Here is a 14,741-nt window from a genome sequence, read left to right on the forward strand (position 1 = left end):
ATAACTAAAATCAGAGTAGAACTGAAGGAAATAGAGACACAAAAAACCCTTCAAAAAATTAATGAATCCAGGAGCTGGTTTTTTGAAAAGATCAACAAAATTGATAGACTGCTAGCAAGACTAATAAAGAAGAAAAGAGAGAAGAATCAAATAGATGCAATAAAAAATGATAAAGGGGATATCACCACCAATCCCACAGAAATAAAAACTACCATCAGAGAATACTACAAACACCTCTATGCAAATAAACTAGAAAATCTAGAAGAAATGGATAAATTCCTCGACACATACACTCTCCCAAGACTAAACCAGGAAGAAGTTGAATCTCTGAATAGACCAATAACAGGCTCTGAAATTGTGGCAATAATCAATAGCTTACCAACCAAAAAGAGTCCAGGACCAGATGGATTCACAGTCGAATTCTACCATAGGTACAAGGAGGAACTGGTACCACTCCTTCTGAAACTATTCCAATCGATAGAAAAAGAGGGAATCCTCCCTAACTCATTTTATGAGGCCAGCATCATCCTGATACCAAAGCCGGGCAGAGACACAACCAAAAAAGAGAATTTTAGACCAATATCCTTGATGAACATTGATGCAAAGATCCTCAATAAAATAATGGCAAACCGAATCCAGCAGCACATCAAAAAGCTTATCCACCATCATCGAGTGGGCTTCATCCCTGGGATGTAAGGCTGGTTCAACATACGCAAGTCAATAAATGTAATCCGGCATATAAACAGAACCAAAGACAAAAACCACATGATTATCTCAACAGATGCAGAAAAGGCCTTTGACAAAATTCAACAACGCTTCATGCTAAAAACTCTCAATAAATTAGGTATTGATGGGACGTATCTCAAAATCATAAGAGCTATTTATGACAAACCCACAGCCAATATCATACTGAATGGGCAAAAACTGGAAGCATTCCCTTTGAAAACTGGCACAAGACAGGGATGCCCTCTCTCACCACTCCTATTCAACATAGTGTTGGAAGTTCTGGCCAGGGCAATTAGGCAGGAGAAGGAAATAAAGGGTATTCAATTAGGAAAAGAGGAAGTCAAATTGTCCCTGTTGGCAGATGGCATGATTGTATATCTAGAAAACCCCATTGTCTCAGCCCAAAATCTCCTCAAGCTGATAAGCAACTTCAGCAAAGTCTCAGGATACAAAATCAATGTACAAAAATCACAAGCATTCTTATACACCAATAACAGATGGAGAGCCAAATCATGAGTGAACTCCCATTCACAATTGCTTCAAAGAGAATAAAATACCCAGGAATCCAACTTACAAGGGACGTGAAGGACCTCTTCAAGGAGAGCTACAAACCACTGCTCAATGAAATAAAAGAGGATACAAACAAATGGAAGAACATTCCATGCTCGTGGGTTGGAAGAATCCATATTGTGAAAATGGCCATACTGCCCAAGGTAATTTATAGATTCAATGCCATCCCCAACAAGCTACCAATGACTTTCTACAGAGAATTGGAAAAAACTACTTTAAAGTTCATGTGGAACCAAAAAGAGCCCGCATCGCCAAGTCAATCCTAACCCAAAAGAACAAAGCTGGAGGCATCATGCTACCTGACTTCAAACCATACTACAAGGCTACAGTAACCAAAACAGCATGGTACTGGTATCAAAACAGAGATATAGATCAATGGAACAGAACAGAGCCCTCAGAAATAACGCCACATATCTACAACTATCTAATCTTTGACAAACCTGACAAAAACAAGCAATGGGGAAAGGATTCCCTACTTAATAAATGGTGCTGGGAAAACTGGCTAGCCATATGTAGAAAGCTGAAACTGGATCCATTCCTTACACCTTATACAAAAATTAATTCAAGATGGATTAAAGACTTACATGTTAGACCTAAAACCATAAAAACCCTAGAAGAAAACCTAGGCAATACCATTCAGGACATAGGCATGGGCAAGGACTTCATGTCTAAAACACCAAAAGCAATGGCAACAAAAGCCAAAATCGACAAATGAGATCTAATTAAAGAGCTTCTGCACAGCAAAAGAAACTACCATCAGAGTGAACAGGCAACCTACAAAATGGGAGAAAATTTTCACAACCTACTCATCTGACAAAGGGCTAATATCCAGAATCTATAATGAACTCAAACAAATTTACAAGAAAAAAACAAACGACCCCATCAAAAAGTGGGCAAAGGACATGAACAGACACTTCTCAAAAGAAGACATTTATGCAGCCAAAAAAATATGCAAAAATGCTCATCATCACTGGCCATCAGAGAAATGCAAATCAAAACCACAATGAGATACCATCTCACACCAGTTAGAATGGCTATCATTAAAAAGTCAGGAAACAACAGGTGCTGGAGAGGATGTGGAGAAATAGGAACACTTTTACACTGTTGGTGGGACTGTCAACTAGTTCAACCATTGTGGAAGTCAGTGTGGCGATTCCTCAGGGATCTAGAACTAGAAATACCATTTGACCCAGCCATCCCATTACTGGGTATATACCCAAAGGACTATAAATCATGCTGCTATAAACACACATGCACACGTATGTTTATTGCGGCACTATTCACAATAGCAAAGACTTGGAAACAACCCAAATGTCCAACAACAATAGACTGGATTAAGAAAATGTGGCACATATACACCATGGAATACTATGCAGCCATAAAAAATGATGAGTTCATGTCCTTTGTAGGGACATGGATGAAACTGGAAAACATCATTCTCAGTAAACTATCGCAAGGACAAAAAACCAAACACCGCATGTTCTCACTCACAGGTGGGAATTGAACAATGAGAACACATGGACACAGGAAGGGGAACATCACACTCCGGGGACTGTTGTGGGGTGGGGGAGGGGGGAGGGATAGCATTAGGAGATACACCTAATGCTAAATGACGAGTTAATGGGTGCAGCACACCAACATGGCACATGGATACATATGTAACTAACCTGCACATTGTGCACATGTAGTCTAAAACTTAAAGTACAATAAAAAAAAAAGTTTGAATTGTAATGAAGTTCAATTTATCTATTTTTTCTATTGTTGATTATGCTTTTGGTGTCATATTTAAGAAACTGTTGCTTAACCCAAGGTTATGAAGACTTATGCCTATGTCTTCTTCTAATATATATGTGTATATATATTTATATTTAGATCTTGGACCCATTTTACATTAATTTTTGTAGAACATGTGAGGTAGGAATCAAATTCTTTTGCATGTGGCTATCAGTCACTGAAGAACCATTTGTTGAAAAGATGATTCTTTCCTGCATTAAATTGTATTGGCAACCTTGTTGATAATTGAATTGATCATAGATGTATTGGTTTATTTATGGACTCTGAATTGTATTCCACTGACATGTATGTCTACTGTTATACCAGTATTACACTATTTTGATTACTGCTGCTTTGTAGTAAGTTTTGAAATTGGGAAGTGTAACTTCTCTAGATTTGGACTTCTTTTTCAAGATTACATATTTTAACTATTCCAGGTTCCTTGCATTTCCATACAAATGTTCAGATCTACTTGTCAATACATGCAACAAAGGCAGCTGGTATTATACTAGGAATTGTGTTGAATCTGTAATCAATTTGCAAGTATTACTAGCCAAACAGTATTGTCTTGCAATTCACGAACAAGGGCAGGCTGTTTATTCACTAATTGAGGTCTTCAATTTCTTCCAATGATGTTATTTAGTTTCCAGTAAACAAATCTTGCACTTCGTTTGTTAAATTTATTTCTAATTATTTTATTCTTTCTGAGGCTATGGTAAATATATTTTTTCTCCTACTTTTTACATTGTTCATTGCAAATGAATAGAAGTATGATTGGCTCATATATATATTACATTTTGCAATCTTGCCAAATAGGTTCATAAACTTTAATAGATTGTGGATTGTTTAGAATTTTCTACATGCAAGATCATATTATCTGTGAATAGTTTTATTTCTGGATTTTCAATCTAAAGGCCTCTTTTTTTTTTGTCTAATATTCCTGGCTTGAGCCTCCAATACACTGTTATTGTTAATTTTGCTGACTTTTTCAAAGGACCAACTTTGGCTTCCATTTATTTTTCTATTGCTTTTTTATTTTCTGTTTCATTTGTTTTCATTCTGGTCATTGTTATTAATTTTTTTCTGATTGCTTTGGGTTTTTATTTTTTAGTTTCTTAGGGCAGAACATTATGTTATTGATTTGAGATATTCCTTTTAATAAAGATATTTATAGCTATAAATATTGCTTTCATTGTATCCCATGAGTTTTGATTTGTTTTTATTTTAATTTATCTCAAAGTATTACTAATTCCACTTTAATTTTCTGATTTGACCTATTATTTATTTAGGAGTGAACTGTGTCCACATTTTTGTGAGTTTCACAATTTTTTCTGTTAATAAATTCTAATTGAATTTCATTGTTGCCAAGGAGCATACTTTATATTGTTTACATCCTTTTACATTTATTAAAGTTCATCATATGACCTGGCATATGTTCTATCCTGGATAATATTTCCTGTAAACTTGAAAAGAATGTTTTTTCTACTGCTGTTGGTTAGTGTTCTATAGATGTCTGTTTGGTCTAGTTGGTTTATAGTGTTAAGTCTTTTTCTTTTGCATTTTGTGTCTAGTTGTTCTGTTATTGAAAGTGAAGTACTGAAATATTCAGCTACTATTGAAGACCTGTTAATTTTTCCTTTCAATCATGTCCATTTTTTCTTCATGTATTTTGAGGTTCTGTTGTTAGAGTCATATATGTTTATAATTCTTATATATTCTTGTTGGGTCAATCATTTCACCATTACTAAAATTTGCCTCTGATAAAAATTTTCATCTTAAAGTATATTTTGTCTGATATTTGCTTAGCCACTTCCAGTTTTTTCTTTTTTACTATTCTATTGGCATATCTATTTCCACCCTTTTATATTCCACATGTGTCCTAGAATCTACAGTGTATCACTGTAGAAAGCATATTTGTATATTCTTAAATCCATTTTAAAATTTCTGCCTTTAGATTGAAATGTTTAATTCTATTACAATAAATGTATTACTAATCATTTAGAATTTATGTCTGACATTTTGCTGTTTTCTATGTCTTGTATCTTTTTATATTCCTCTTCCTCTATCACTGCATTCTTTGTTGTAAAATAGTTATGTTCTAATGTCCACTTCTAAACTCTTATCTGTTAACTATATTTCTGAGATAAGGATTACAATTAACATCTTAACTCACACTAATTATTTTTAATTCTAACCTAATATCAATGATATTAAAAAAAACTTGCTTCTAAGAAGTTTTATTCTATCAGCTGCCTTCGTGCTTGTCATAAAAACTACATCTATATACATCATATACTCAAAAACACAGATTTATAATTACTGCTTTATAAATTTGTCTTTTAAATCAGAGAGGAGAAAAAAGTATTACAAACATTTTATAGACTTGTCTTTTAAATCAGAGAGGAGAAAAAAAGTATCACAAACAAAAAGTACATTTATACTGTTTCTAACTTTTACCGATATAGTTACCTTCATCAGTGCTCTTCATTTCTTTATATGTATTCAGTTTATTGTATAGTGTCCTTTTATTTACATCTAAAGGAACCTCTTTAGCAGTCCTTGTAGAACTGGTTTGCTAGCAACAAATTTTCCTAGTTTTTATATAAAAATACTGAAGACTTCACAAATTTTCACAGCATCCTGGTGTAAACACCATGTTAATCTTCTCTGTGTCATTCTAATTTTAAAAATATATTCTGTGGACATGAGCATTTAATATCTACTCATATAGTATAAAATTTGAAACATTATAGACACAGACTTGCTATTTGTTTAGGGGCCATTTCAAGAGCACACTTGGGCAATATTAATATTGATGTTGCAACTTCAATGTTACAATGTTGCTGCAAGATAAATAGATGAAACTCAAGTCATAGATGAACATCATCATGCAGCAAGATGACTAGCAAGATAAATAGATAAGCCCCAAGGTATCAAGATAAATAGATGAACCGTGAGTCACGACTTTTTGCTGATATGTAAGATTAAGCTTAATTACAAGTTGTCGCATTTTTGCTGGTTTTCTTTAGTTAAAAAAGATCCTCTATCCTTTAGCATAAGCAAAATAAAAACGTGGTAAATTTTGCATTAATTCCTAAACAAAAACATAAGCACTTCAAAAAACGAAACCCATTAGCAGAGCTTTGTGTTTCCTGTGAAAATTAAATATATTCCACTGCCTTAAAAATTCATACATATTTCGAAATTTATATGTGTGTAAATTATTCCAGCATTTTAAATGGTTTCAGTGCACACATAATTTCTTCTACCACCATCCTCTTCATTCCTTCTAATTAATTTTGTTAAGGAATTTTGTTTCTTTCTTTACCTTTTGTAGTTGTTGTTCCTTATTACATTTAGGTATGTTTAGGCCTCCTCTTCTGAACTCATTTTCTGCTGACAAATAAATAAGGCCTAGGTGCCTGTTCTGGCTTCCGGGGATGTTGAGGCTCAGGCACGCTGGACTCGGCATAACCTAGCATCACTCTGTTTCTGAAGAATCTTTGTGGAGCTGATGAGCTTCTGAACACCTCAAACAGACATTTAAGAAGACTAAACACTCTGGGGGGTGGTGCATTTTATTTCCGTCTTATTTTCATCATTTGTCTGGATAATACATGCCTTTGGAATAAAATTCAAAAGTAACTGGTGAATGAAAAGTAATTCTCTCACATTCTTTTTGCTTTAGACACCCAATTGCCTTTCCTAGAGTCAGTCACCGCTACCAGTTTTTTATGTTTCAAGGGTAGTTTAGGCATATATGAGCGTGTGCCATATAGAGGCTGCTTTCTTTGATTAGAGTAAATTTGCGGTTTTTTCTGAATTATACTCTGCAGGAATCCGAAGTCTTTTGCTAAAATGAGACTCAAAAGGTAGAAGCCAGCTTTAGCGTGACCTTTATTGTCTCCTCATGGTCTCATCCAAACGGTACCGTCTTTACATCTCATCAATTAAAGTGAGATCCATTCACTTTTACTGTGCTGATCTGCGCATCGGGGGAAAGGATGTTATGTGGTGAGGTTTTAAACTATATGGATTGACACATTCATGAACTTGTTGAAATCTGGGCTGGGTCTCTCTGTGCTTGGGGCACAACGCTCAGGTTGCTTTCTGCCTTCAATAGCACCTGGGGGGTTCCCTTAACCTCTCTCTGGGGTTGAATCTCTTACTTTCTTTGTCCCACGTTTCTTATTTTTGGTTTTCTACTTCATATTTGTAAAGAATATATTACAGTTGCTTCCTGGGAAATGGCATGTGAAAAGCAAAATGTTTAAAGATCCTTTATCTCTCCAGTATCTTTATTAAGTTTGCACATATATAGAACTCTAGGTTAGATCTCATTTTCCTTGAAAATGTTTAACATATGAATTCATCAATCTAGGTGCCAGAGTTGATGTTCGAAATTCTAAAGTAATTATAATTCTCAATACTATACACGTTTATTATTTATTTCCCTATTTTTTGTGAACAATTACAACCATATCTTTGCTCCTAAGTGGTGTTCTTAACTTTACCATGATATGTTTAATTTAATCCATTATCTTCTGCGCTTGGTGGGCCCTTCAGGTAAAGAAATTTATGTCCTTTGTCTTGAGAAAACTATTTTCATGATTTCTCCCTCTACCTTTTCTCTGCTCCATCTTTCTGAAAATTGTATTATGCAGATATTGCATGTCTTATATGAGTTTTCCAATTTTCTTTTTTCTATTTGACTTCTTGTTCTATTTCTTGATAGATTTCCCAAACTAATCTTCCAAATCTCCTATTTTTTTCCCATTTACTCTCTAATATGTTTTAATGTTTTTGTGAAGAAGGCAAAGTGTTGAAATAGGGATACCTATTTGAGCAGGTATTCCTAAACAATAGCATGTAAAACAAAGGACTGGGAGCTGTAATATACATGCATTTTCATGCAAAATGCTTAACACATAGCAGACTCTCAATAAATGAATGGCTATGGGATGGATGGATGGATAGACAGACAGACAGATAGATAACATAGCCTACATTCTAGTCTCAATGTATACATCTTCCTCACATCATCTTTGGCATGTCATGCCCTCTCTTGGTTTGTTTCTAACTAGCAATTTCAGACTACATTTTTCTCTCTGCCATTAACAGCTCTAACATTATTTGATACTATCAATAAATTAATTTGTATTTTTATTAAATGCATAAGCTTTGATCTTTGTGACTATCCCGAATAATACATAAGATTATATATGACTGATATATATAACATATATGCATATGTGCATATACATTTTTCTAATTTACAAAGATTTATCTCATATATAAGACTTACTATACAGACAGATAATAACTAGTAACTTAGGATAGGTAAAAGAACTGAGCTATTATTTGAAATAAATTAAAAATCCATCTGAATTTACTTTTTTAATTTTCTGCAACACCTTAAAAATTTATTTTTAGTAAACAAATCAGAAAAGCAGCAGTACTGTGATTTGGTAAACTGCGTTCTTTGCATACATTTCAAAATGATTTCTTATATAATGTATTATACACAGACACAGCTATCCATATTGGTTCATTAAAATGTGGAAGTGTTTCATACAATTCCTGTCATTTAGCAAGGGTCACATGAAAAATTTTCTTGTGACATGGAACAGTGCAAAAGTTTTATATCTCTTGATACTGATTAAACAAAGGCTATCAAGCCTTCTCATACAATAATTTCCTATTTTAAAATAGTTTAAAAGTAAGCCTTCTAAATTCAATACTTTCACCTACTTAAATCAAGCAGACAACAGCCAGATTTTTAAAAATCTTTGAGTCTGTTTACCAATCCACTAGTTAAGAAGTATGTTTTTCATTCATCTTTCTCAATGAAAGTAGCCTTGTCTGAACTGATTTCATCATCTCCATTGAAAATGTTTATCCGCCAAATGAAAAAGAAGACTACAAATTAGAAACACTGATATATCTTCTGACATTATTTATGTAGGAGCTAGTTCTCAAGTTGTCATTTACCACATGAAAATTAGAAATGATTTGTTTGGAGACCCATAACTATTTCTAGATTCAAGATGTTTGGACAACTGTAGATAAAGTTTCATTATCAGACTGAACTAAATATGCTGTAATTATATATAAATGAGGATAATTTTTGCTCTATGAGCCTAAGTTATTAATCTACACAGGCCAAGTATACAGAATACCATCATTCTCCAAAATTATACAAGAGTTTTTCCCAGCCAACTGTTTGAGAAGTGATGTTTGAAAAGTAAGGTCAATGATTGGTTAGACAGACAATGTCCACGTTTCTATCTGATTGTTTCCATGTTTCTTCTGGCGTGTGAAACCCAGGCTAGCTTTATACTTCACAAAACCTTGTGTTTCCCAGTTTATCACTGATCGTGCTTGAAATTATTAGTTAAATGTCTATTTTATCCAATAAACAATAGGTTCATAAGGTCCAAAGGCTCTGCTGTCTTATTGTCTTCTATATGTCTAATGCTACCATATTTGATTTCAGCAAATGTTTGTTTAATTAATGGATTAGTAGATGAGTGAGACATGAATCGAGAGGAAACCTAACATGGGCTGACGATTAAATTATGGTATGGAAATTAGAAAGTTAAAGTTTTAATTAATGCTGTCTTTTCTTTCTTAGATTTTTCCATGGCAATAATTTGGTTAACTCTGATATGCAAAATGTTATGTGCATAGAGTTTACAAATAGTAAAAAATTATGGTATAGGTACATTTCCAGTTATCTCAGCCCTAGAGAGAGTAAGGAATCAACAACTAACGATAACAACAAAACCATTCAAGTTCTGTGCTGTATTTAAGAAATAGGGTTTAAGCATTCACCAGTATACTGAATTATGATTGCTAGACTAAGTAGCATAATTCACTTAAATCACCTATGAGATGCAGACCTCTCAGAATAGTTATCATATTAATCGAATTAAGATTTCACTGAATTTTGAGTTTGTTTTTCTAGTACATCAAAATTTTGTACTTAGGTAAAGATGAGATTGACATTTCCAACAACTATTCTTTTTTCAGTATAGAAAATTTTTGCTAACTTTGCATTTTATGCTCTTTTTAAAGCAATTTTCTGTTTTCTTTTGCTATGTTAAGGAAATTTTGTTTATAAAAATATGCACTGTTTCCCTGCAGACATATAAACATGACTAGAATGCTACAATAGCAATGCTTTAGATATAATCTTAAAAAATTCCCTTATGTGCAACAGCATAGCCCAATGATTCATGAAATTGCTAAGTGTTGGGCATATTCCTTCTTATAAGACTAAGAGTTTATTCAAAACATTGTTCTTTAAACTTGGAAATAAAAAAACACAAACTCTACTCAGTGTGTCAGCATTTATATTAGGATGAATTTCTTACTCATGGGAAAAGCTTTAATTAAGTGCATTGGAAGTTTGAGAATATCAGCAGCACCTCATGGTGAAAAATTCAAATGTTTCACTTCCTAGATGGGTGGGAATAAAACAGAAAACACAGAAAAGGAAAAAGGAAAAAACAGAAAGGAGGTCCTTTATCTGCCTATCAACAAAACTATTAACCTACCTGCTTCTGTACTGTGTACTCAGCCTCCCTCCTCTGGAAAGGAAGAAATGTCTATTCCCTAAAAAAGGTCTTGTTCTGTCTTGGTGCTCAAGATCCCATCCCAGATTGCCAACCAGACTTTCCATTTGAAACTCTTTTCTTTGTTCTACATCATCAATTTCTTCTTCTATACTTGACTATTTTCCAAAAAATGTAAGAATGCTCTAATATATCTCATTTTACTTACTTTTTTAAAAAGCTTGTTCCAGTATCTCATTCTGAAAAAAAGCAAATTTCCCTTAATTGAAAAATCTCTGTCCAGGCACTATCTCATGTCTCTTCTAACAATCACAGCAAAATATATAAACACATTTTGTATCTCATCAGATAAGGTTTTCCTTGAGTACCCAAGGTAAGGTCTTCATTACTGTCTATCATGTTTCATTGTTAATTTCCTTTATTTTTACCTATCACAATCAGAACTTATTATATTTATCTAATTCATTAACTTTTATATTTTATTTTCTTTCTCCTCCAAGTACCATGTAGGTTCTTTGGGGCAGATTCCTTTAACTCTCTTGTTCATCACTGCATCTTAGGCTCCTAGAAGTGCTCAGAACATAGTAGTTCCTCAACAGGTATTTATTGAGTGAGTGAAAGAACCTATACCAACCAGTTTCTTTGGAAAAATCAACAGTATCTGAACCCTGGGATTAGAGGTCAACGCTAAGTACAGTGCAAACAAGGCAAAATGTTTTGTTACCACCTTGTATTTATCCTTTCTCCTTCTTTCTTCCAGATACCTAGTACCCTTTTCTCTTTTCATTGTAATATTCTATCTAGTATTTTGCCCTTTATACAGACCTCAATTCTCAGTAATCACTTGTTTCAATAATTACACAATTCAACTAGTCCATCTCTCTTTAGAAGAGTATTAAGAAATGAACTATTTAATTTAATTCATCATATTTACAATAAATTTAAGTATTTTTTCTGCCTACTTTCCCCGAGCGCATCTTAAATTTTTCAAAGGAACAATTACATCATAGCTGTGTTTGGTAGGAAATCAGGTTTTGTCGATTCTTCAAACATCTTCATTAATTCCAAAAAAGATCTATTTAACTATTTCCCAAACAACTTTTGCCACTTTTTCCACTGTCACTGTATATTGGTCCTCAGCATAGCATACATAATTTCTAAAATTACTTTCATCATTCTTATCTTTCCAAACCTTCTTTTCCTGCTTTTCTCATTTCTGTGAATAGGACCATCATCTACCTTTATCATATTTGACGATCACCATAAGACTTTATTCCTCAGGGTACAAAAGTGTTATCAACTTACTTCTCTACTTATTTAGTTGTCAAATGATGTTAGTCCTACCTGCAAAATGACATAAAATACATCAGTTCCTCTTCTTACATATAATTTTTACTTGTTCCATTTTAGTTGTGAACCTTGCACCATGCCTTCCAGGGTAGGCCCTCCTTTTACATAAATAAGCCTTGTCCACACAATCAGTATATCTTGCTAAAATGCAAATGTTTATGTCATTCCCACAACAAGAAAATAATCCCTTCACAATCTATACCTTGCTTTACTTCTCAAACCAAACTCTCGACCTTTTCATATACAACACATGACAATTATAACTAAAATGTCAACTTTTATTGAGCATTTATCCCGTTCCTTGTGGCATTCTAAATGTTTCACCTGGAGAAACTCATTTATTTCTTACAATAACACATTGAGAAAAAAGCACTATCATTAGAATCAATTTAAAGATGAATAAAGTGAGGCCTACAAAGGTTAAGTAATTATCCCACATAGTGAGGGGAGTCAGGATACAGTGTTTCACTGCTTCCAAAAAAAAAAAAGAAAAAGACAAAATAAATAAAGACGTGCTTTTGCTCATTTCCATCATCACTGTTGTGTAAAGAAACTTAGGCTCATAGAGGGTAGGTAAAGATCCTAATACCACAATTTCAGTAAAACTCTTGAGTAGCTGAGCCCAGGCCAATCTGAATCTACCTTGTGTCCCCCCTTTATTACTCCAGCTCTTAGAGCATCTAGTCCTTAAAATGAGCCAGAGAACCCCAAAACACTCACTCTTCCACATATTTTAGGTTATTGACTGCAATTTGATGACTTCATTAAATGCCTTGGGCTATACATGACAACGTTCGAAAAGGAAAAATGTTATGAAAACATCTGGTCTACTTCGTTCTCTCCAAATTCCATCTACCAACAGTTTAACATCGATCTGTGAGAACGTTAAATGTATGCAATTTTCTTTTAAACGATGAGGAAAATGTTATTTTTTACGAAGTAAAATGATGTGATTAAAGCACTAAATTCAGTCCAGTTATGACTATGAGCAAGGTTAGAAATGAATTGAGGTCTCCATACCATAGTGCATTATGGAAGTCATTCCAAGGGTCAATAGCCAGGAGTGCTTCAATGGCTCAAATATACCCATGAGTGCTTACTCAGGTTGCATGTAGGTTCAGAAATGACTTCTGTTTTGAATGAAGATGAAAAGAGGTACTAAAATTCAACAGAATTTTCTAATTATAAGTCAGACTTGGCAAATAATTTAATAATCTAACACAACCACCCTAAAATTATTTTACTTTTTTCCCCACTAGGCACAAAGAGTCAGAAAATATTTTAGACATTCCTCATACTGAAAGGAAAGTAAGCACAGGTGAATGTCACTGTAGGCTAGGAAATTAGCATACAGATTTTTTGCTGTTGGTGATCACAGACCATGTAATTCCAAATAAACAATAATAGAACAGTGTCCATAGTCCTAACACAAGGTCTACATCAATCATCAGTTAATTTTTAAAGTAAATTCATTGCCAATAGCTATGAATCGTGAGAATCCTTTAGCCCAATAGAAAAATATATACTTTTATGTTGTGTAAATGTTCTCTATCTTGGTAAACAAGTTTAGCTATTGATAATTGGTATGGTACACCTGCACACATTCTCTAAGTATTTGGACTGACAATCAAACTGTGTAACTTTGAAGAAGTTTGAGAAGAGCAGAACCCAGCCCAGATGATGAACACTGGTTTTGAATACACTGGAGAAGATGTAAATGTTAGCACAGCAGTTCTTTTATTGCATTGTGCTTTTTTTACTTTTAGAAACTACATATCAATAAAGCTACAGGTGTTCAGTCTCCCAATAGGCTGTTACCAAATCACTCAAGTTTATTTTTTCTACTTTTCAGTTTCTCCAATAACATTATTCAAATGATGAACCAATTTCACTTTTAACTATTAAGTAATTTAATATTGACCATTTGAATAATTCTTTCTAAAATATATTTTTAGGAAAATTTATTATTTGGAGTTTCAACATTTAATAAATGACAATCTAAATAGTTATTACTCATTGCAAAATGGTCAAAGACAAGGTTTAGTTGTATCAAGGTGAAACCTTCCTTACTTCCAATAATTCTTCCATTAAAGGGCCAAACATAATAATGCCAATTCCAAAGGCAGTACATACGAGCAATCTGTTTAAAAGAGTATTGCTGTGGGGAAAATACAAAAATACAAGAAAAATATCTCTACTAGAAGGAAAAGGCAAATAGCGAAAATAATGAGCCTTGAAGTTAGAGACGGCAACTCCCTTTAAAAATGGTCTAGCAACTACTTATATACCACATTGGTGGAACATAATTCACAATAAAACCCACAAGAAAAGTCATAATTTCTGTAATTGTTATTGTCAGTAATGATTTTTAAAAACCCTTTTTTAAACTAAATTTTACAACATCTACTTACAGGTGCTCACAGAATCTTGTGTCTCACTGACTTTTTTATTAGAAGTGCTATTAATGTGATCATAAACAATCAGAAAAATTCACACTGAAATGCACTAGTTTGAATGTGAGACGTGCTGGCAAGCCACTCTCATTACAAGTGACAAGGGATCTGATGCCTTTGTTTGTCACCACATGCATGTTCTAGGTTGATTCTATCAAGCAGGGTACTTTTTCTCCTGCAGCTCCACATTTCTGCAATTTAGCACATTTCAAGATAAATGAGGTCACGTGTGTAACCATCACCAACATAACTTATTACTTTTTTTCTGCAGTCTTTCATATCCAACTTGAGT

The 14,741-nt window shown here is 33.6% G+C and overlaps 1 non-coding gene across 1 annotated transcript; it reads right to left on the reverse strand.

Annotated features, from left to right (window-relative positions):
• Positions 1-5,673: 5,673 nt before the first annotated feature.
• On the reverse strand, positions 5,674-5,781 carry LOC129487047 (U6 spliceosomal RNA). The gene has a single exon (XR_008659181.1). It is a non-coding gene; the product is annotated as a U6 spliceosomal RNA (small nuclear RNA).
• Positions 5,782-14,741: the final 8,960 nt, after the last annotated feature.

Source organism: Symphalangus syndactylus, chromosome 7 (assembly GCF_028878055.3).
Source record: "Symphalangus syndactylus isolate Jambi chromosome 7, NHGRI_mSymSyn1-v2.1_pri, whole genome shotgun sequence".
NCBI lineage: Eukaryota > Metazoa > Chordata > Mammalia > Primates > Hylobatidae > Symphalangus > Symphalangus syndactylus.